Source organism: Sander vitreus, chromosome 3, assembly GCF_031162955.1.
Source record: "Sander vitreus isolate 19-12246 chromosome 3, sanVit1, whole genome shotgun sequence".
Taxonomy (NCBI): Eukaryota; Metazoa; Chordata; class Actinopteri; order Perciformes; family Percidae; genus Sander; species Sander vitreus.
In genome coordinates this window covers 3,443,965-3,465,824 of record NC_135857.1, presented here as the reverse complement: position 1 = coordinate 3,465,824, position 21,860 = coordinate 3,443,965, and positions in this window count along the sequence as shown.

The following is a 21,860-nucleotide window of genomic DNA, read 5'->3' as shown; positions in this document are numbered from 1 at the left end:
GAACATTTACTTGTAAAAATCTTGTAAAAATCTGGTGTCACTGATATGTCTGCTCTTCTCTCTGATGCTCTGAAACACAAACACCGCTGCACATGACGCTAGTTAACACTATACTGTACAGCAGCTAACGTTAGCCTACCGCTAGCTAGTAGCTGGATTAAACATGGTTAAAATGCTGACAGCTAACGCTAAACGGTGTAAAGTGTGACTGTGTTTTACTGTAGAGGATTCAACACCGGGATGTAACAATCTGCAGCTGCCATCGGAGAAACAACACAGACAGTGCGTTCAATGCAACTGGTAAACTACAGCCTCCTGGTGCATTTGAAGTTATTGTAAATGTCCTTCTCCTATCTGATGGTTCAACAGCAATTTACTACTGAAATTAGTTATTGTTATTGTTATACATTATTATTAAATCATTTAATTTTGACCATATGGCCTTAGCAATAAACAAGCCGTTCTTTAATATCACCAACTGTTGTTTAGTACCATTTTTTTTTCTTTTCTTTTTTTACTTTCTTAAAAAGTATCGGTTCAGGCACCATTAATTATGTATGTGATTAATTTCGATTAATTAATCACAGAGTATGTAATTAATTAGATTAAATTTTGTAATCAATTGACAGCCCTAATATATATATATATATATATATATATTATATATATATATATATACTATATAATTATTTTATATGTTGCAACTTTATAATAACCATCCAGCCACTGTTTACAGACAGTTTACAAACCAACTAGTAACCACTGACAAAGTATTAACTATCTATCTAAATAATGTTTATAGATGGTTTACAAAGAATTTATTAACTATTTAACAAGGTATTATAGTCATCTGTTGCAACTTTATAATAACCATCCAGAAACTATTTATAGACGGTTTACAAACCAACTAGTAACCCTCAACAAAGTGTTAGGAATATCTGGTCCATCTATCGATGTAATGTTTATAGATTAATTAAAAATGGTTTCTTAAAGGTTTACAAACATTTTTTAATCATTAACCGATACCTAATATAGTATATGAGGGATATAATGCGTGTTACAATAAACTGTTAATTTACAGCACTACTAATAATTAGTAAACATTATTAATTATAATTTAATTGTTTGTTAACAGTAAAATGACTGTTTTGTCTATTATCTATTAATGATGGTTATTATAAAGTGTTACCTAAATGGGTTGTTAAATAGTGTTTTTCTCTATCTGGTGAATAACTTCCCTGTTACAGACAAGGTATAATGAAAGCACATGCAAGTCTCATCCATTGCCCAAAGGCATAAATGTAAGTGTGAAGGATTGTCTGTCTGTTGAAGCTCTCTGATTAACTGTTGAGCTGTCCGTTGTGTTTCCCCGCCTATTGCTCAATGCGTGCTGGGATTGTCTCTGTGAACCTGAATAACAATAAGAGGGTGAATGAATTATTTATTTGATATCGTTCATTTTCACATCGGATTGAACGGAGCTACGGAGCACTAGAGTGCGTTGTGGGACAAGATACATCATTCTCGCAGTGAATGACGCAGCTTCCCTTTCAATCCATGTCTGTTGCGTCCTCGGTCGGCAAGTAAGCGTCGGGGATTTTTGTCCCGCCTTTGTCCTGCTTCAGCTGTTGAATAGTGTGCCACATCTGTTGTTGGTATGAAATGAAACATCTCAATTGTATGCCGAAAAACAAGCCGTAGAGGTGTGACCCAAAGATCTTTTACACCAAGCAGAGAACAGTTTCAGCCCTAACTAATATCGTGTTGGGTCCATTTCATTTCTGAATTAATTGATAATTCACATATTAGTGACATTCACATCAAAAGTTCGTCCCCTTTTATCTGATTCTTTACCTGTAATCAGGGATTTGTGTCATGTAAACACACAAAATAACGCTGCTGATTGCTATTTAAAGATACTTAATGCATTTTTTTATTCAGTATTAGAGGTTCTTTTCACTGTTTGTATTGCTAGGACATCAGCGTCCTTAAAGGTTGTTTTCTTCAAAATGTAGGCAGTTTGGGATAATGCCATTATGTCTTCTGCCAACAGCCATTGCTGTTTTTCTTCCCTTTTTTTTGCCCAAAAGTCAAATTGCTATGATTGTCACGCGTATGTCTGTTGGGATTCCACAGTTCTTTGTCAAAGTTCTGTTTTTTTATTTTTATTTTTTCATTTCATCCATAGATCATAAGTTGTTTATTTATTTATATATCTTGAAAACAAGATCCATTTGTTTTGACAGATGCTTGTTCTGGGGCAGCGGCCAAAGCTCAGCTTGATTTTCTGGATTGTCACGCAAGACTTGTGGTTTGTACTTTGGACGGACAAACAAAAATTGTTCATTTGGCACGTTGGTGAATAATTATCTCTCCTCAAAGAGATGTAATTGTTGAACTTGTTTTGGGGGAATGCAGGACATTGATTTCTGCCTGGAACGCTGCTTTGGCCTACTTGTTAGTGTGGCTGTTGTAGAAAGCCCAGATGTAGCTCTAGTGCTGTTTTAAAGTACTCTGGAAGGCTAATGCAGAAAGATGAATTTGGGTCGGATTCCAGGGATGATTGGATGGTATAATCAAAAGCAAAACAGCAGGCATATCTTTGAAAGATCGAGAAAGTTTTCATTCGCTTCAGGCGCTGTGCTTTAGTTTCCATGTGTCTGAGCTGATGTTGTGTTTTGAGCAGAAGAATCACTTGTGGGAGATTTAAGCCGGCCAATCAAGAATCCCTCGAGATTTGACAAGTCATGCCCTTCACGCAGTAGCTGTTAATTATGTGTTTAATCGTTTAGGATGTCTTTACTTTCAATCTTAATAACTCACCCTTTCCCCTCAAGCACTTAGCAAACGCAGTAGATTAGCAGTCACGTTTGAAGGTATATCTCTAAAGGTGACAGGAATGTCATTTTTCACAGGGCATATAAATTGGCGCCAGGCAGATATTTTATGTGGGCCTGTAATGGAATCAAAATGCATGTGATTTACGAAGTGGAAAGGAAAGTAGAAACACATCTATTTACTGTCGCTGCGAGTGATCAGATTTAATCCCCGCAGGTAGCTAATAAGCTTTTATCACAGAGGAGGTTTGTTCCTTTCTTTGTGTGAGGATGGAGCTGTTAACAAACGCACTGCTCTCCTCGCTGACAACGGTGTTTATTCAACTGTTTCACATCATTTCAAAGGTCCTGACTGCTCTAAAAGCCTCTTTTACAGAGCAACAATGCACAAATGATGCTGGGATGATTGAGCCTTAAAATGAGATGACCAATTATGTAATATAAATTCATTGTCTGAAAGAACAATATTACCCCGGTTTCTCAAAAGTACAATCTGCTTTCATCAGTCAGGGATCTTCTTCACAGTTTACATATATATTCTCTCTCCCCCCCGCCAATAATCAAAACTGGCCAGTACCACTCACTCACAGTACACTCAAAAAACCTATAATAATAATTTCCTTGGATTTAGAAAAGGCACAAATTCACCAGATTGAAGTGTTTGACGCTCAGAATTTCAATTTTGCTCAAAAGTGGAGATCTTGATGTTTAAACCAAAGCTACGCCCATGCCTCAGAGTCAGAACATCCAGAAAATGTGTTGCACTGTTGTGTGCGCCACATTTTTCCCGCCCGCAGCATTTCTGGATTGAATGCTGCCTCATCGTTTTGAGCATTTATTTTTCTTAGCTTTGATAACGTTGAATCGTAGCAAATCTTTTTATCCACGCAGATGTTTTGCAGCAGTCGGTAGTTAACAGTTCACACAGGCCCGCTCCGGCGGCTGGCGTTACCTCAGAGGACTGGTTCAATCACGGGAGGCTTTCATGTGTTAAAGAATTTGAATAGTGACCTCTGTGACTCGGCGGCACGCTGGAGATGTGTTCTGCAGGTTGCAGCGCTAATCTTAGCTGAAGTCTAAACAGGGATTTATTAGCAATGCTGCCTACATGCATAACAAATTCCCATCTCAGCCACATTTTAAAAGCTTTTGAGTATTCTGGAGGTGTCGGCAAGGATATTTGGAGGTGAGTTTAATTAGAGCACAACTCCCATCTGCAGTGCTGGCAAAAGAATGCATAATAGCTTGAAGACACAAGAAGAGACGCTTTATAAGCTTGTCTTGGTTTGATTTCTTTACTCTTTACTTTATTTCTTTACCGACCTAGAGGATGGGTGTAGAAATTAATAACATACTGTCATGGGCAGGACAAGTATTATGGCAGACATTTATTAACCTTTTTTTATTTACTTGTAGTATAAGTTAACCTCAGGCACTCAAAGTATTTCTTACAAAACATTAAGCTCTCTCTCTTTCTCTTTGTGGCTTGTATGTAAAGGCAGTGTTGGAATATGATCCAAAGCAATTGATCTTTCTTTTCCTCAAGGAATGAGCCAGCAAGAGTCTGCAGCATGACGACAGAAAGGAAGGGTAATTGTTGGTCACATATATCTTGGCCAAATGTTGGCTCCTCAAACATCACTTTCCAAGTAATGGAAGTGGGCCAAAGAATAATTCATTATCATGCAGCTGCCAAAGCCATTGTAGCTATGACCTTATACTAATATAGGAACATACACATTACACTTCGTAATAGGGTTCAAATAGCAGTGAATCAAATGGGGGAAAACATTTTCATTATCTAAATAAGGTAATTTACCGGATTAAAGAATTATTTATGTCTTGTTGTTGGGTGTGTAAGTAGGTGATAATAGATGGCCGTGTTCCCACCGATTTTTTTAATTTAAAAAAAACCCATTTTTATAGTAATTTTCCAAGACCTCACAGGGTAGCGTTGCTTTTACACTGAGCTCCATTAAACTGATAACTGGGTTAATGGAGCTTTAACATGATCATGAAGAAGATTCCCCCTGTTATAGACTTTGTGTGGATGGAGGATACCTGTGAGAGAGAGAATTGACAATCCTATTCCCAGATTAGTCGGGGAGGATTATAGGAGCTATGAGCTCTCAGCTCATATATGGAGATGGCGTGACGATTAGTGAACAGTGTGTTTCTGCACACCTTTTATCGAGATACAGGGCAGCATGTGTGAGCTCACCGTCCTGATGTGTGACTTGGTTTACAAAATACATTGCTGTAACATTTGTTTGAGGATCAAGATTCCGGGATTACTTCTTGATTAATACAAATGTTACAGTCAAGGACATTTCTGTTCTGCCGCCACTCTTATTTTAGAATATTAAAGGATTAAAGTGCTGTTTTTACTGCACCTTGGCACACATTTGCCTTATGTGTAATACCTTATGTGTTAATACTGTACTGTATATCTGCAGACTAACAAGTCTTAACTTAAATAAGTCTTAACAATGAGTGTTCTACAGTTTGAGACTTCTTCAAAGCCCACACTGTCTGAAACCAAAAAGGCAAATGCAAAGCAGTATTATTACTGCAGTATTTGCAGCATAGCATATGTTTCTTTTACAAGTCTCAAGACTCTTACAAGTCATATACAGTAGAAAATACAGAAATACAAAATATGTTTATGTTGTTTAGGATCGATGTTCTTAGTAGCTATCTAACTAATCTCTACTATCAAAATAAGATGTTGTTGTGTGTCACTAACAACAGTGACAAAAATTGTAATTTTCCCTTGCAGGATTAATAAAGTATGTTAAATTAAAACATAAAAAAATGTTTGTGGCAAGACACAGTGCCGTTTAAGATTCCAATGTCATTCAAATGCTTTAAGCGTACAACCAAAAATACATTCACCTCCATTGTATTGGTTTGGCATTACCAATACAATGCTTGTCAGCTTTCAGCTATTGATATCTAAAAACGTTGGTACATGAAACTGAAGATTCTGCTCCATTACACTCACATTACATTCTTTTTATGATTTAAAGTGCTCATATTATGCGTTTTGGCTTTTTTCCGCTTTACTTTATTGTGTTATATATCTTTTTTGTGCACATTATAGGTTTACAAAGTGAAAAAGCCCAAAGTCCACCCCAAAGGGACTTACCATCTCCATCAGAAAACACTGTTCACAAACTGCTCCAAACAGCTCTACTGTAGTCCAGCCTTTACTTCAGAGACAAACGTGGTCACTCTGTAACACACGTTATAATGCTCACCTAGCTGCTAGCATGGCTCGCCCTCATACTCTGCTTCTGACTGGCTAGTAGTCCTTACCTAGGTACTGAGCATGTGCGACTCCCAACAAAGATGGAACAGAAGTGAGATGTCTCACTCTGTAGCTAAAACAGAGAGCTCAACACACAGGGTGAAAAGAGGAGCTGCAGCAATGTGCAGTACAACAAAAATATGGTGTTTTTTGATAATGAAACCATGTAAACCTATTCTGGTACAACCTCTAAATACAATTATGAACCTGAAAATGAGCATAATATGAGCACTTTAAGTGAACTGACCCTTAAAAATTGCTTTTATTTAGCGTATAACGCCTTTATTTTAACTATAAATAGGAAAATGAAATGGCCAAAAGTTGACTGACCTTTGTTTTTTTTCTAAATTCATTGTTTACCTTTTACGGAACTTTTATGGAAATTAAAACGGAAACAAAAATGAAATGGTGCCCTGCAGGCCAGCGATTATTTAGCGACATGAGGTGAATATAAAACTAGAAGTCCCATTATTCTATCCATTGTTCAACAGGTTTCCCCATTCTTTATTTTACATGTTACTCCTTTTGAATGGGGATTGAAAGCGCTGTTATTCTCCGTAGTGAGCGCTCAACATGGAAGCAAAGCAGAAGGGTGACCTCTCCCTCTGCCTCTGTCTTGATGTGGCGTTCAGGTATGAATCAGACAGCCAGCTGTGACGGCTGATCATGGAAGCTGTCAGCCAGAGAACTTTTCAAGGCAGGCCAGGTTCATCGCCAACTGCTTCCGAGCGAGATTGATGCCAGGGCTGTGTTGAAGGATTGCTCTCTGGTGCAGTCATTGGGCACGGAGATTGAGGTGCAGCCATGGCAGAGCAATGGTGACATGACTCATCAGCGGAGAGTTATATGGAGAGAAGGGAGATGGAAAACACAAGGCCCCCACTCAATCAATCCTGTTTACTGGAAATTTCGAGAGAGCACCAAATTGGAGGATCAGAGTACAGTAAAACAGTAAGCATGGAGCTGCTTTTTATTCACAGTGCTGCCGTTTGTTCTGCAGTAGATGTTTTTTTTTTTTACTGAATGTTGCTTGATGTGCAGAATAGCACAGCATCCCAGTGGTTCACAAACAAACCAGCAAAAAAAATAATGGCTTAAACAAACAACAGCAAAGCTCAAATTCCCCATGCATTTCACTTTTTTGTCCAACGACGGTCGATTGGAAACCGAGTTAGATTCTATGGATGTTGGAAAACAAGCAACAGGGGCTTAAAAAGATGCCTTTCAGCAGAAATTTGGCAGTTTAGCTGAAACAGGTTCCTGAGTACACAGTTGCTGTCCCCAACAGGCTTGTTTAACAGTGCATGGTATACCGTATGCAGTGGAGTGCTGCAGTGTCATTGTGCCACAGAGAAATGTCAAACGCGGTGTTAATATTTGGTTATGGTGCATCCATAATGTGGCTCTTGATAAGAAAGGCTTTTGTATTGTCATTCCCAGACTGATACATACGACTTTTATTCAATAACAATCTTTCATGAAAGATAAAAGTGCTGTCATTGTGTAGCGACGCATATCCCCGTATTTCGTGCTTCATTTATTTCTTTTTTTCATGGTCTATCATTCGTTACTTTCATCCCCTCATGGTTTTTATATGACTTTACAAAAGTACCTTGTGCCCAATGATTTTTTTTTAAGTATAGATGGGCTCTCCAGACAATAATTTTTCCCGGAGTGAACGATTACGTCTCTAAACAAATTCCTCTACCTATTCTCACCGAGGAGGACTGAAGGTCATCCATCTGTCTGGCTCCATTTTTCCTGCGCTTTGTTGTTGAGTTGCTTTTCCAATATGTGAGGAGAGTCATTCCGTTCAATACACCGCCTGCCCCGGCACTACTGCTCGGCACAGTGATGAATCACAACACAGAGAAACAGAACTTTATTTGCATTCAGCTTCCATCCACTTTTGAAGCCACAGATTTGGAAATTCAATTTTTTTTCCCTCCTCTCCTCTCTTTCTCTCTTCAGTAAGAGGCTATGATCTCAGAACCCTGAGCTATCTAACTTGTTTTTCCGGGAAAACTCTATTCAGCTTGAATCTGTTAAAGCACGGTGAACATTTGCATGCCCGTATAAAAAAACACTTGCAGTTGACAGTGTTCTGGGCTCGATAGCAGGAAATCAGTTTTGGTACATTGGTCTTTCAATCTATAGCAAAAACATTAGAAAGCGCGTGGTCATTTATGTCACCATAAGTTATGGTGATTACGGAGGAGAGAGCGGCTGAGGCAGGCCCAGAGGATGCAACCCGCCACCAGATTTTGGAAGATAAACAGCGGGGCATGTGGCAGGATGTTGACTGGCTCCCTCCTGGCTTTGCGGGCTGCAAAGGGAATCTATCACGTCAAAGAGGCCATAGCCTCCAGCACACTCCAGATTGCTCCCTCTGCATAAGTACTCTGTCTCACACACACACACACACACACACACACACACACACACACACACACACACACACACACACACACACACACACACACACACACTCTGCTCAAGGGCTGGCCCCTTCCACTTGACCGCTCTCGGTGGCAGAGAGGGTATATACTCCCCGTGACAGTGGCACTCTGTTGTCCTCCTGGAGACGGAGCTCTTCCCCTCCAACCTGCCTGGCTGCCGAGAGCTGTCCCACACCGAGCCTTGTGTGCTGTGGCCTTCATGTCCTACACGCAGAGGTGAAAAGCTGAGCTGATCCTGGAACGACACCTTCCATCCGGCCTCTCGCCGGACGATGTTTTTCTCCATTCGCTCGTTCTGAATGAATTAAAGGTAATTTTGTATTCATCTGCGAGTCAAATGAGTCAACAGTGTTGCCGGTGTAGAGCCAGCCTAATCTGCTTTGCTTCTGCTGGTTTGAAAATGACTGACAGAGACAGTGTTGGTAAAGCCCCCCAACAGATTCAAAGCTCAGGCTCAGGCCCCTGGTTCATGTGAAGATGCCAAGATAAATTTTTTCCTGGATTGCGTTTCAATGTGATCCACCCTTTGGAAACAGGAAAGCACTGTGAGCTTTCAATATTTTTCAAAAAACTCAACCTTATTTATCTTGTTTTATTTATTCAAACTTGCATCAGGATTCATACTAATGATAGGGCCTTCATTTCTAGAATGTCATATTCATCCAATGTTAAATACAAATAAAATCATGAATTATTAAATCAGTGAAAAGTGAATAATTTAACATAATAATTGAACATATTAACATATGATAGGCTATATTATAATTGTAAAATACATAAAGCTTCAACAATACTGATAATGTATATTTTCAAAGTGTGGATATGAACCCATGCAGTGACAAATCTGAATTTGAGTTTTTACTCTACCATTTGTAAGCCGCATAAAAAATGAAGGGATTTTCCCTATTCTCGAGAGATGTCAAGCTTTTAAAACCACACACTTCTGTGGCAGACTGCACTCTAACTGCTGCTGCATGAATTTACATTACATCACCATAATCAAGGACAGAACGTTTACTGCAACGTCTTTTTAAGAGTTAAGATAGTGAGCGTGAAAAGTTAAGAACAAACACCAAACTTACCTGAATGCTTGTACATGGGTGTCAGGATAGGTTTCTATGGAGAAGTGAAATGAAGTGCATTAAACACTTTTCTTTTTTAAATGTCCAGTGTGTAACGTGTTTAGTTATTCATTATCAAAATCTGTGTTTCCCGTTTCTCCTTTTTCATGAATATTTACCACCACCATCAATTCCAAGTATTCCTATTGGCTTGACATTTTACATTTGCATTCGCAAACTGAACTGAACTGGGGTAGACGCTCCATATTCATGCGCCATCTTGAAATACGTTAGCCGGTAAGGGACATACAGGATATGCTGCTCCGCCTTTCACGTTTTCGCTGTCACATAATAAACTCACAGGTGCTGCTAACGCTGCTAACGGGTATCGTCGCTTCGCGGCCCCGGCAAGTTTGAAGGAGGAAACATGGAGGACCACACGTATTCAAAATCCAAATTTCAGGAACAGGAGTCTTCTTCTTCGCCCAGAAAAAGAAAAAGGATGTTGAAAAGAGCAAGAGACCGTCGTCATCAGAAAAAAGCGTGAAGGCTACCGTAGCTGTGATACGTACTTTGAACTGCGTGGCGCGAGAGAGTTGATTGCGATATATAATCTCAAAGCTAGATGGGAGAAATTCACGCACACTGGACCTTTAAACCTTTGGTTGTTCATTTCAGTCACAATATCAGTATTTGGTGGAAGGTTACTTGAGAACACGGATCATTTCAAATGTCAAATAACATTTATGTTGTAGGTTGAAGGATGTCAGAATGCTTCACAAGATCATTATACAGTAGAGGGAGGCAGGTAGGGATGCTCAATGTGATGATATATTTTTTTCAAAAGAATATACAAAGGTTTTGTATATATTTTTCTATATCGTTTCTATCGCAATGTCGAAAAACCAGCGGCATATCTGCGTTACGACACTATTAACGTCATTTGGACTCTTTAAGTTCTGATCCTGCCACGTTTTCATGTTCATTTTGCAATAAAGTTCTTAATAAAATCAGAAAAATACTTTGTCAATTTTCATATTTAATTCACACAGAATTTGGCTTCGCCATGTTATTTCATATACAGTGAACTATTTATTCAATGACCAGAAAATTGCTATATCGTGATATATAGCGTTATCGTGATAGGAAATGACCTATATCGGGATAAGAGGTTTTGGCCATATCGCCCAGCCCTAAAGGCAGTGAAATCATATCATTTTATAGAACAATATTTATTTAACATTTACTTTTGTGATTCAGACAACAGAGTTGCTGTTAGCAAGCCTGCAGCTTGTCCTGTCCAGTGTGAAATGTTTCTTGATATGATTCCACCAGTAGCACTGGTTATAGGATTTTTAGACTAACAAGTTACTAAGTCATTACCGTCACCACCTTCACATACATGGTTTTATGCACTGCTGGCTTTAGTGCCTTTAAATACATTAAGAATCCCGTGATTAGATCTTGAGTGAAGGCATTACGTGTAGAATTGATTTGATCCTTTGAATAATCATTCTAGCTCTCTCTAATATAGTCAATACAGTGGGCAGTAATGAGTAGCATGCAGGATTACATTAGAGGTCTTTCGACATTTCACAGGCTCCCAGATTGCTCCGGGTGCAGACATCCCTCCTTGCGAGGCCTAATGAAGCATCGTGCACTCCTGTGGCAGCCTACTTAATCTCCCCACCATGGCTGCATTGTTTGAGAAGTAAACCCTGTGTTGGGAGGTTGGAGGTGTGAGCCCGACTTCCCATGGAGTTCACCGAGTCGACATAAGGTGCCACCTGTTTAGGTGTTTAGTCCAAGTCGTTTTAGTTCTTTCAGTGTTTTTAGACTTTGTTTGAATGTGGATGATGCTGGATGAATTATGTCAGTGGTTCTCAAACCAGTGCAGTTATAACATCTGTAAAACGCGTGTCTTTGTTCTCGGGGCTGCCTAGATACTGCAATACTGGAGCATTGATAGCACAGAATAATGGGGAAATAAAGTATTTTTTATGAAAGTGTGTTTGTTTTGGCAATAATATAAACAGTAACACATCTATTTTTACTCTCTGATGTAAAACTATTACTAGTTATTCCTTGTATAAAATTTCTCAATCAGCCAGGTAAAAGGATGTCTAAATGTACAAAGTCAAAGGTAAATGGATCTCCTAGATTATTTCTATCTATCTATCTATCTATCTATCTATCTATCTATCTATCTATCTATCTATCTATCTATCTATCTATCTATCTATCTATCTATCTATCTATCTATCTATCTATATATCTATCTATCTATCTATCTATCGAGAGAGAGAGAGAGCGAGAGAGAGAGAGAGAGAGAGAGAGAGAGAGAGATCGATCTTTCTATTGCTCTGCTGCTCCCCTTCTAACATGTATGATTTGGAAAATTGGAAAGCTGCAACAGTACTTACTTATTTACAGTACTACTAAGTAAAATAACCATTTACTTTTCACTATTTTACAATATTTAAGAGGGTAAGAGAGTTGGCTGCAGTGCTAGTCGCAGCACTGTTTGGATACAGTGGATAGTTACAGCATAGAAACGGAGGAGAAGGAATGTTTGTTGATGGCTACCACTGTAGGTTGGATCTGCTCACTTGTCACAGTTTGCCACACTGGAAGCCAACAGCACACGTCCAGGGAAAAGTTTGACATCTCCTTTGTCTCCGAAAATGCTGTAGCCCCTGACAGCGCTGAGCGGCGACGGGCTATTCTTCTTAATGATTATAGAGTCAGCGAGTGCTTCACCAGATGTCATCACACTGTTCTGTTTATGTTGGCATGTTGAGGGGTGAAACATTGTTATAGAAATGCATTACCACCCTTCATTAAACTGAGACCAATCGCAGGCAGGATTATGTAAATGAACCCTGATATGAGAATCTGTATGCCCAGTACAGAGAGCCAGCGGTGCCAAGAAGAGCTGGCTGGGAAGCTCTCACTCAGAGCCAAAAGTCTCTGGCTCCAGCAGCGGAGAGCATGTGTCGGTCTCGATGTTGGAGTTACTTTGCATTTTCACTACTGACAGTCTTCATCATCTGTTTGGAAATCGTGGAGGTAATTGGGGAATATGTCAGCACAGACATACAAAGGGAGTCATTAGCTCTTCCCTTATTGTTCTACAAATTCAGTGTAATGGTCCATGTTTTAAGAACAATCACAATGCAAATCAATCAAATAATGACCTTAGCCATCTGTGCATCTTCCTGTTCTTTTATCACATTAGACTGGCTGGTTACAGTCTGGCATGCACACATAGGCGCATACATAAAGACACAGAGAGGGAGTCTGACACCCAGTCATTAGCGGCATATTTTTTTCGAGGAATCGCTTCTGTTCTGTTGCTGGAACTGTTGCAATTAATCAACACTGCTTGTTATTTCACAAGCCTCTATGATAGGCCGGCCGCAGATCCCCTTGAAACAAAAGGAAGGGATTAATTAAACACATACTTTTAAGATGTGGTTGTATAAGACAATTGAAATCGTCTTAATCAGCGTTTTGCAATAGCATCAAGTGGTCTGCATACTTTGAGACTAATCCTGTCAGCACAGGGAAAGAGCAATACCTATGCATTAGCTCCAAGAGTCTGCTCACATCCCCACACAATAATGAAAGACATCTTCCCAAGCGGGCACCACCAGCCACATCTTTTAATATTCTTGCCATAAGGAAGAACCTTCAAAAGAAGCATCAGCATCTCTGAGTGTGTGGCTGCCCAGGGAAGTAAAGCTCCACAGGGCTGAAGGTAATGGCCATATTTGCCTGCAGCTCTACCAGGGGAGGGATGAGTGTTGCCGGAGGCCACTGTCAGGAGAGGAGGGCTGAGCGCAGTACTTGTCACGGCTCCTGTATAAGAACCAATTTGAGATCACTACCCCAACAGAGAGCTTTTCTAAGTATTGGCGGAGAGAAAAAATCCCGCTGATATTAAGCCTTCCCCATGCAATGATGATTAGGTGACAGCAGCTGGAGACATGCTCCGGTTTGAAAATTAGAACCATATCAATTATTCAGAGATTCACCTGGCGTCTTTGCTCCTTACGTCCGGGCCCTAAGATTCTGTGACGCTCCTTTTTAAATCCCTTTGGGGATGTTCACGGCGTGGCAGAGGCATCTTGTATGGATGGCTGTGTAAAACAAGAACATTAACTTTGACTGATGTCCTGCATATCAATAATTAAACTGAACATCATCCCTAGGGCTAGATATATATCAGAAAAGATGGGTCAGTTTATGCGCCTGTGGAACAGCATGCAATAATGCCCTTGGCTGTTAGCACTTTGTCACGGAGCCACAGATCACAATGTGCAGACCCCATGGCTCCACAGACCACCACTGGGCAGTGGACGTTATTACAGAAAGGCCTGTGGTTCTGATGTGATATCGAGTTTACCCTGAGGATGCGCTGCACAGACAGAAGATCTACATTTCTTTTATGGTCAGTCTGTCAGTGATGTATTGTACATAATTCAAAATGAGTGGAAATGTGTGGCTTTCTTTAATAGCTTTTAGCATCTCACAGTGCAGACTGTTGGTTTATTGATGTCTTTTTAAGTGTGTGGGCTCTTTCATTTTCTTTGATATCAAATTGTGTGTTAGCAGGATTGTGATGAAAGCCAAAATGTGTCACGGCAGATCTCCCCCCATGGTAATGACAGCATGCACTATGTTCAATATATTTAGGTTGTTTGCAGGTAGTATTTACAGTGTGTCCTCCCTAGCTGGGGATAAACACCTTGCCTATAGCATTAGGGGAGGAGAGAAAATGGTTTTGATGGACGCATCACTGCGAGCGACTGCCTGAGCTCTCAGTGAGGGATTATACAGAGGTTAGTGTAAGAGGTGCTTCTCTCTTCAGCTAAGCACTTATGAGACCAGGGAAATATTGTAAGATATTGTATGTACATTTCAAAAGCAGTGATTTTGGTAAAGTTGCCAGATCTGTTCTTTTTAGTTTTTGCATTGCTGAACCACTAGTTTTCATGGCATTAATAAAAAATGCTATACTTCAGAAAAGCCCATGGTTTCTACCATTTTTATATAGCTCATCACTTGCATATATTCATTTAATAGAGGCATTTAGCATTGAGAATGACAGCTAAATCTAAGGTCAAAGCGAAGAAGGAAGGGAAGCTGTGAATTTGGTGCAGCTGAACACGCATACTCGATGGCAACATATTGGGCAGCTCCGGTTGCTCTTTCTGGAAGTCTCCTGGGCCCCTCCGGGAGCAGAACCATGATCAGATTTATAGGGCAACAGCTGCCATCCCGCTTTCCTCAAGCTACTTCGTTGCAGGGAGATTTGTTAGTTATTCACTCTCATCACTGATAATCTGATAGCCATTTTTGACTGAGCAGTATAATGATGACAATTCTTAAGAGTGTCAGCTTATCCCCGACTGCTTCAGTAGACCAGTTAATTTAAGAGTGTGGCTTACTACACTCATACAATAGACAGACGCATTGTGTGCGTGTGTGTGTATGAGACTGTGTGTGTGTGTGTGTGTGTGTGTGTGTGTGTGTGTGTGTGTGTGTGTGTGTGTGTGTGTGTGTGTGTGTGTGTGTGTGTGTCCGTATGGATATTCTTGACTCAGCTGGAGGATTTGAGTATAGGGAGGTGTTAAAGTGGGGCCACACGCCGTAGCCGACCTGATGCACATTGATCTGTCTGCACAGGTTCATTGACTGTACAATCTGCGTTTCTTCAAATGTTCACAACGTGTTGTAGATTTGCTCGAACTAGGTGGTATTTTGTATCAATCAATCCATTTAATGATTTGTCTGTGAAAGGGGATCAGACATTTTCCATCAAACTTTAGGACGACTTGCTGAAGCGATCAGGCTTGTCAAATCCTGTAACACCACTTCACAAACCTTACTGTTTTAGTCTTACCTTTAGAGCTGCAAAGATTAATTTATTAGTTGTCAACTATTAAATTAATTGCCAACTATTTTAATAATCGATAAATCTTTTTGAGTCATTTTGTTAGAAAAAATATCAGAATTCTCTGATTCCAGCTTTTTAAATGTGAATATTTTCTGGTTTCATCACTCTTCTTTGACAGTAAACTAAATATCTTTGAGTTGTGGACAAAATGAGACATTTGAGGACTTCATCTTGAGCTTTGGGAAACACTGATCCACATTTTCTGACATTTTACAGACCAAACGCTTAATTGAGAAAATAATCAATCGATTAATTGACAAAATGAAAATAACTGTTGGTAGCCCTACTTACTTTTCTAAACGTGTGTTTCTCCTTTAACATTCTTGTTTGTCTCTTTATTGTATTTTATTTCATTCTGTTTCCCTCAGTTTTGTTGTGTTTGGCTGCCGTTGCAAGTTTATCATGGCACTATTACTAGTACCATAAATATTGGTTGGCAGTGGTGGAAAATAACTCAATACATTTATTTATTTATGAAAGTGCTGTGCATGAGTAAAATTTTGAGATACTTGTATTTTACTATGCCACCTTGTCCACAATTTCTTTTAGAAAAAAGCATTGAACTTGCGTTTATTTGACAGCTAAAAAGCTAAAAGTCTTTTTGCAGTTTGTACGTACAAAACATATCATCACCTTGTAAAATATGATGCACTGCTATTTGTCACAGTAGCCAACATTACATAAAGTAGTTAAAGTGTGCCTCATCTTGACACATTTTAAGATTAGAATGCTGCTTACACGCTAAATTAGTTATAATCAGCTAATAATATAATTATCTAATAATTTTACATTCCAAAGATTGAGAACTACTGACCTAAGTAAAATATATTTCTCTCCACTTGTGGTTGAAGAAGTCGTGTTAGTAGAAGGATTTGGACGAGGAATCACAACAATCACCAATCCCTACAGGAAATACTGTCAGTCACACAGCAGGAGGTCTGAGTGTTGGGCCATACTGGCCCTACCATATAAGTTGTCTGAGTGGTATGTATGGCTGGAGAGTTGGAAGAGTTGTTGCAGTGAGTCAACGCTGTGAGTCCTGGGAAGCCAAGGCTGGATAGTTTCAGTGAAAGAGAACGTTCGTGCTGAGCCGATGATACAGTCTACTGGAACTCTAGCGATTTTTGTGCCTCTGTCTTCTGCCCGCGCTTCCTTGCCAAAATTGGATACCGTCCTCCTGTCATGAGCCATTGGTTCTTTTCAGAGATTTTAAACCTGTTCAATCTGGCTCCTTCTTGTCTGCCGAATGAACAGAATGCTTGTAGAAACAAAATGATTTGTTACTATTCATGAAAGAACATTGGCTTGCCTAAGTGATGCTGTAGCTTTACCCCAGGTTGTAAATGTTGTAATTGTAAAAAAATATTTTTTAAACCAGGCTTTTAAGCTGCCTTGACCCTCCTTACACACACTGACACTCACACGCTCTGGTGTATCCCCAGTCCAGTAGCCTACCTACAGCACAGCTGAGAGACTCATTAGTTCTCTTTTTCGCTGTGGATCCTGGCCCAGATGCTTATGCTATAGTAGTTCTGTCAGGCCAAGCTGCTGGTGTCAGAAATAATGGTACTGTAGGTGTATGGGTAAGGAAAGTGCGATGAGTGCACTTTATTTCTCTCCAAAAGAGGAATAATGAAGTACATGGTCTGCATTCCCCATGGGAGGTGTAATTTTGCGTGCACACCTGACAGTCTTTGATGTGCATTTCTTTCTCAGGAGCAGAGAACATGATTTATTTGCTCTGCTATTTTTGTCTGACCTAATTGAACATTATTTGCATCACATCAATGACAGGTATAAATGTGTCCAAGGAATATCAAAGTTAAATTTGATTCCCCAAAGGCTGGAAATATAGACGCTCAGTTTTACAGTAGAGTATGAAATACTTTATGCTTGCTTTCCTTGGTCAGCCTTATATTTCCAAACTCTGTCAGCTCAACCCTGAGCACAGAATCATGAATTACCTGTAAGACAACACAGAGAGACAGAGAAATATTGGCACAAATTCACTCTCATCTTTACACCTTTTGTTGAGCTTGATTACTCGATCGTATAGCACCCTAACTGGGACCGTGTGTGGCCAGATAAACTGATGTTCCATCACCCGTGTCAACAAATCATTATAAACGCGGGTCCTCTTTCGATTCTCCTGATGCTGCTCCAACCTTCACTTTTAGTTCATGTGTAAAATGTTATTTCAGCTGCAATCTGCAGTCCAACATCAGCTGCCTTGTAAAACCAGAGCAATCTCTCCTCGTTGCTCTGTTATGGGATCTTCATCTTATAACAGATGTGTCAGGAATGTGGCCCAGATACGGGAGCTGTTGGTATTATAGGCTGGTAAACTGTGGCCTTGTGAATCACGCTTAACTTCATCAGGGTATATGATCTATAACTAGGGCTGGGTATCATTCAGAATTGTTCGATACTGGTACTGATACTAATAGCTGGACTCTGATACCAGTTCCTGCACGAGGAAGAATTATTAGATCTTGGTAGAAGCATGCTGCATGCTTATTGGCTCACTGACGCTGATGGGATTTACTCCTTAGGTATTGAGATTGGGTATTGAATGATGAGACGTTTTTCAGTACTCGATACTTCGGTCAGTGCCTAAATAGAAAAGTATTGAATTCCGTACCCAGCCCCATCTATGATTCCTGCCACTGTGATTCAGCTCCACTTCCAAAACAAAACCCTTATAAACAATATTACTCAAAAAAAAAGATTTGATGGAGAGAGTTCCATGATCAAAGAATTTCTGTCGTCGTAATTAGGGCTGGGCGATATGGAGAAAATCAAATATCACGATATTTGTGACCAAATAACTCTATCGATACCGCATGGATATTATAGTGTTGACTATTGGTGCTTTCACAAAATATTTACACAATGACATTTTTCATAAATAATCATCAGTAATGTGGATATAATGACAGAAAGTGGGAAAAGGCAAATGATAGAACAGTTACAACAGTCTGGTAAGTTCAGAAAAGTACATCACTTTACTGTAATGCAGCCTTTAAAACCAGGAAAAGACAACACTTATGTCATATTACGATATCTAGTCTCATATCACGATATCGATATAATATCGATATATTGCCCAGCTCTAGTCGTAATTATCTGAGTGTTTGTACTTGATGTAATGCAAAAACAGTTGCTTAAATTGTCCTACAGGTGGTTTTTAGCCTCATTAGCAGCTGAGAGCAGAATAAAAAAAATCCCAATGGATATACTATAGGCTTATGTTCACCATTTGGCAAAACGTACTGTATAAGCTTCTTCTTATAAGTCTTAAGCTCCAAATCATGGTTGCTCACAAAGTGTTTCAAGGAGAATGTTGCTATCTCAGTATGTGAGATTAGATTCAGCTCAAACCACTCGCGCAACAAAGAAAATGCTTCATTTAACAAACAGATTTATGACCAGATTGGATGAGTAACATTACTTTACAGTTTATGTTACACTTTATTTCTTGTGGGTGGCTAGGTCAGTTAAAGCCCCATTAATCATTTTATATTAACACTGAATCAATCGTAGTTCAACTCGCAGAGAGTTATCCCCATACCCCTTTCTTTTAGCTCACTCCTTCTTTGGTTTTACAGCACATTTGCTGAATGGTTCAATCTCACCACTCACATTTATTATATTTATATATTCACTCGTATTCCAGCAGCAGCAGACATCTTGATTCAGCAAGCAAAATCTTTGCCCATTCAGTTGTAAAGCAGCCACCAAAAGTGTTGAGGTAGTCCCAGAGTTTAGCAAGAGTTTGATCATCCTTGTTCCATAACATTACATCTACAAATTCTATAAAAAAAATGACTCGCAACATGAAATAGTAGTTAGCTTCTTGTCATTAACATCTATAAATAAAACAGGTAATTTAATAGTTTTAGCTGACTCACTGTCCAGAGATGAGTCAGCACTCAAACAACTTGTAGCCTAAAGGGAAGAGTTAATTTGCACAGGGAAGTGTTCATGCTTTCATTGCAGCTGCAGAGAATTCAAATACTGTTGCTCTGTAATCTCAGCTCCCTTTTTTAAAATTCCCATAATATTTATTTTTAAGCCTAGGATAAGAATATTCATATTAATGATATCTGTTTTGTAGGACTAGATGTATATATTCCTTAGTTGCATACTTGCAACTACTAGTTGCATACTTGCTAAAAAAGACTCTGTGGGATGGTCGAGTAAGAGATGCCATCCTCTGGGTTATCAAGTAGACGCCCTCTTTTACTGATGTTTCGCTGACAGGCCCACGACACCTCCAGAGGGTTCAGCGGTGAATCCCGGCGTCCCAGGTTCACCCCCTAGATGCCATCTGCTCACTTGAGGGCCCAGTTGGAGTCCTTTCTTTTCATCCACAGCCACTGACTCCCCTTTTCAGCAGCTCTGGAGAGGCCTTTGACTCCCTGCCGATGGGCCTTCCCTCGCACTCCCATTTCCCGGAGTAGCTTTGAACTAGATGTGGCTACAAACCCTCTGCAGCCTACTTCCACCGATCGAACATTTGCTGTCCAGCCTCGCGGTTGCGTATCAGCTGCCAGCTTGGCATACCTCAGTTTCTTGCGCTCAATGGCCTCCTCCACAGCATCCTCCCAAGGCACTGTAAGCTCGATGATGTAAACCAGCTGGAGTGAGGCAGACCATAGTACGAGGTCCGGTCTGAGGTTGGTTGACGCAATCTCAGCTGGGAAGCAGAGCCTCTGGCCTAAGTCTGCCATTAGCTTCCAATCGCGTGTCCCGCCTAGCCGTCCCGTGTCTGGTGCTGAAGTGGAGAGCCTGGCTGGACCCTCGCCTTCCCAGACAAATGCCATTGTCGGTCGGTAGTGGGATGAAGTAGAGAGGGCGTTCACGTTCTTTCACCGCCTTTCCAGCACTGCTGCTAGTAAAGTTTGAATTGCCTTATTTAAATCATATTAATTTCTAAATCAGAATAACAATAATACTGAACCCTACTTGGCGAACAAAACAAACACCATGATTAAGGTAAACCTACTGTGGAGGTTTCCCAGTTAAAGTGCTTCAAACTGAGCTGATTGGAAGAATTACTTCCATTCATTCTTTTGGATGTGATTGCCGTTGCTAATCTGAAACTGCCTGTAAAAGCAATAGATTTTTTTTGCACCAACTTAAAGTTTTACCACTCAAATAAAATTAAATATTAACAAACTTTATTACGCATCATCAATAATTTATAAAAATAGAGAATTATGTGAATTTCTTTTGATGTGGGGCATTAGTAGTAGCTGCTCTGTCTCTCTGGGATTTCCAGCTGCAGTGTGTGTGTGGATGGCACATGCTCGCCATGCTGAGACCTGACAGTTATTGCTCTGCTGAAGATGTGAATACATGCAGACTGCATCCATTAGGAACATAACAGACTATGACGAATGACCCCATAGTCAAGTAGTATTTATTATGTGATACAGATGATATGACTCTCAAGCAGGTGGAGTTTGGCTTGTTTAATTGATGCAAGATTAGTTTTTAAACTCTATAAGAAAACATTAAAGATTGTCTCAAGTCTGATATTTGATTCTTTTGTGATTCTCTGTTGAATTTCATTGACAATTGGCAGTTGTGACATTTGAAAAATAGCACAGAGGAGCTTCTGTTTGACCCTTTGTTTTTTGGTCAAATGATAAAGGAAACTTTTAGTCTGTTGAAGTGCAAATAATCAGAAATCTGTATCATGCAGTGCCTAGAAATGAACATTTATCTATTTTCTATTCGTTAGTTCATCATATCATGCATTTGGAAGTCAAAAGGAAGCAAATCCCTCAAAGGCTTCAGAATAAAAAAAAAATGTAATCCATTCTTTGAAATGCAAAAAGCACATGATAAAAACTTATATTTTACATGAAATTACTACTGTCAATTATTTTGTACTAAAAGGCAAGTTAGCCTTTATACTGTCATTATATTGTTTTTATTCAATAATCCATCCTAATGTTTAAAATGCTGTTTTTTTTTTTTCACAATGTATTTTATGTTTTAAATGAAAATAGTATGCAGTGATTTATTTTTACATCGGAGCAGACTCTCACCATTCAGAACTAAACTGTTCAACTTCAATTAGACTATTCCAATGATTACATTACATATTAGATTAAAAATGTTTGATGTAAATACTGTACATCAAAAATACACTGAACTCAGATAGAACCTTACATTTCCAAGCTCACAAGGTTAATCTATCCCGATCGCCTATCAATCTTT